Source organism: Mirounga leonina, unplaced genomic scaffold (genome assembly GCF_011800145.1).
Source record: "Mirounga leonina isolate KUSES-001 unplaced genomic scaffold, KU_Mleo_1.0 Mir_204, whole genome shotgun sequence".
Lineage (NCBI taxonomy): Eukaryota > Metazoa > Chordata > Mammalia > Carnivora > Phocidae > Mirounga > Mirounga leonina.
Window position 1 is genome coordinate 9,843,908 of NW_023270513.1, and position 3,673 is coordinate 9,847,580.

Consider the following 3,673-nt stretch of genomic DNA (forward strand, 5'->3'; position numbering starts at 1 on the left):
TGGGCATTCAGGGTCTTTTGTGGTTCCATACACATTGTAAAATTATTTGTTCTAGTTATGTGAAAAATGCTGCTGGTATTTTGATAGGGATTGCATCAAATGTGTATATTGCTTTGGGTAGTACAGACATTTTTAAAATGTTTGTTCTAATTCAAGAGCATGAGATGTTTTTCCATTTGTTATGTCCTCTTCAATTTCTTTCATAACTGTCTGTAGTTTTCAGTGCATAGATCTTTTACCTCTTTGTTTAGGTTTATTCCTAGGTATCTTATGGTTTTTGGTGAAATTATAAATGGGTTCAATTTCATGATTTTGCTTTTTGTTGCTTCATTATTAGTGATAGGAATGCAACAGATTTTTGTTCATTGATTTTATATCCTATGGTTTTGCTGAATTCATGTGTTAGTTCTAGCAAGTTTTTAGTAGATTCTTTTGAGTTTTATACATAGAGTATGTCATATGTAAATAGTGAAAGTTTGACTTCTTCCTTGTTGATTTGGATGCCTTTTATTTCCTTTTGTCGTCTGAATGCTGAGACCAAAAGTTCCAGTACTATGTTAAATAGTAATGGTGAGAGTGGACATCCCTGTCTTGTTCCTGACCTTAGAGGAAAAGCTCTGTTTTTCCCCTTTGAGGATATTAGCTGTGGGTATTTCATATATAGCTTTTATGATGTTAAGCTATATTCCTACTTTGTTGAAGGTCTTTATCAAGAATGGATGCTGTATTTTGTCAAATCATTTTCCTCTATCTATTGAGAGGATTATATGGTTCTTGTCCTTTCTTTTATTAATGTGGTGTTTCAAGTTGATTGATTTGCAAATATTGAACTATCCCTGATGCCCAGGAATAAGTACCACTTGATCATATTGAATTTTTTTTTAAAGATTTCATTTATTTATTTTAGAGAGGCAGAGAGAGTGTGTGTGTGAGAGAGAGCGAGATCACTAGCAGGGGGGAGGGGTAGAGGGAGAAGCAGACTCCCCGCTGAGCAGGGAGCCCAATGTGGGACTCGATCCCAGGACCCTGGGATCCTGACCCAAGCCAAAGGCAAACACTTCACTGACTGAGCCACACAGGCACCCCTGAATAATTTTTTTAATGTACCATTGGATTTGATTCGCAAGCACCTTCTTTAGAATTTTTGCATCCATATTCATCAGGGATATTGGTCTGTAATTCACCTTTTTAGTGGGGTTTTTGTCTGGTTTTGGAATCATGGTAATGCTGGCCTCATAAAATGAGTTTGGAAGTTTTCCTTCCATTTCTATTTTTTGGAACAATTTGAGAATAGGTATTAACTATTCTTTAAATGTCTGGTAGAATTCCCCTGGGAAGCCATCTGGCCCTGGACTTTTGTTTGTTGGGAGACTTTTGATTACTAATTCACTTTCTTTATTAGTTATGGGTCTGTTCAAATTCTCTCTTTCTTCTTGTTTCAGCTTTGGTAATTTGTATGCTTCTAGGAATTTGTCCATTTCTTCCAGATTGCCCAGTTTATTGGCATATAAGTTTTCATAATATCCTCTTATAATTGTTCGTATTTCTGTGGTGTTGGTTATGATTTCTCCTCTTTCATTTGTGATTTTAATTACTTGAGTCCCTTCTTTTTTCTATTTGATGAGTCTGGCTAGCGGCTTATCAATTTTATTAATTCTTTCAAAGAACCAGGTCTTTCTTAGTTTCTTTGATCTGTTCTACAGATTTCCTTCATTTCAATATCATTTTTTGAGCTCTAAGTCTTATTATTTCCCTTCTGCTGGCTTTAGGCTTTATTTATTTATTTTTTAATTATGTTATGTTAGTCATCATACAGTACTTCATTAGTTTTTGATGTAGTGTTCCATGATTCATTTTTTGTGTATAACACCCAGTGCTCATTGCAATACATGCCTTCCTTAATACCCATCACCAGACTAATCCATCCCCCTACCCGCCTCCCCTCTGAAACCCTCAGTTTGTTTCCCAAAGTCCATAGTCTCTCATGGTTCATCTCCACCTCTGACTTCCCACCTTCACTTTTCCTTTCCTTCTCCTAATGTCCTCCATGCTATTCCTTATGCTCCACATATAAGTGAAACCATATGATAATTATCTTCTCTTCTTGACTTATTTCACTTAGCATAATTTACCATTCTTTTTCTAGCTCCATTAGGTGTAAGGTTAGGTTATGTATTTGAGATTTTCTTGCTTCTTGAGCTAGGCCTGTATTGTAATATACTTCCCTTTTAGGACTGCCTTTGTTGCATCTCAAAGGTTTTGGACTGTCATGCTTTCATTTTCATTTGTTTCCATGTACTTTTTAATTTCTTCTTTAATTTCCTAGTTAACCCTTTTATTATTTAGTAGGACGTTTTTTAGCCTCCATGTATAGTGGTCTTTCCAATTTTTTTCTTGTGGTTGACTTCAAGTTTCACATTATTGTGGACTGAAAATATGCATGGTATGATCTCAATCTTTTTCTACTTGTTGAGGGTTGATTTGTGACCCAGTATGTGATCTATTCTGGACAATGTTCCATGTGCATTCAAAAAGAAGGTGTATTCTGCTGCTTTAGGATGAAATGTTCTGAATATATCTGTTAAGTCCGTCTGGTTCAGTGTGTCATTCATTGTCATTTTTGCCTTACTGATTTTCTGCTTAAATTATCTGTCCATTTTTGCAAGTTGGGTTTTAAAGTCCTCTACTATTATTGTATTATTATCAATGAGTTTCTTTATGTTTATTATTAATTGATTCATACATTTGGGTGCTCCCAGGTTGGGGGCATAAATATTTACAATTGTTAGATTTCTTGATGGAAAATTTCTTAATTATGATATAGTGCCCTTCATCTCTTGTTACAGACAGGTTTAAAATCTAGTTTGTCTGAAATAAGTATGGCTACTCTGGCTTTCTTTTGATGTCCATTAGCATGATAAATGGTTCTCCATCCTGTCACTTGCAATGTGCAGGTCTCTTTAGATATAAAATGAGTGTCTTATAGGCAGCATATAGATGGACCTTGTCTTTTTATTCATTCTGATACCCTATGTCTTTTGATTAGAGCATTTAGTCCATTTTCATTCAGACTGATTATTGAAATATATGAATTTACTGCCATCATTACCTGTAAAATTGGTGATTCTGGCGATATTTTCTGTTCCTTTCTAGTCTTTGTTGCTTTTTGTCTTCTTTTGTCCCCACTCAATGAGTTCCCTTTAATATTTCTTGCAGGAGTGGTTTAGTTGTTGCAAACTCTTTCAGTTCTTGCTTGTCTTGGAAACTATCTCTCTTTCTATTCTGAATGACAGCCTTGCTGGATAAAGTATTTTTGGCTACATATTTTTCCCATTTAGCATGTTGAATATATTATGCCACATTCTTCTGGCCTGCCAGGTTTCCGTGGACAAGTCTGCTGCCAACCTTATGTGTCTAGGATTTTAGGTTAAGGACATTTTGTCTCTACCTGCTTTCAGAATTCTCTCTTTATCTTTGTATTTTGCATGTTTCACTATGATATGTCTTGGTGTTGACCTGTTTTTGTTTATTTTGAGGCGTTCTCTGTGCCTCTCGGACTTGAATGCCTGTTTCCTTCCCCAGATTAGAGAGGTTCTCAGCTATAGTTTGTTCAAATATATCTTCTGTTCCTTTTCCTCACTTGTCTTCTGGGACTCCTAAGATATGGATATTA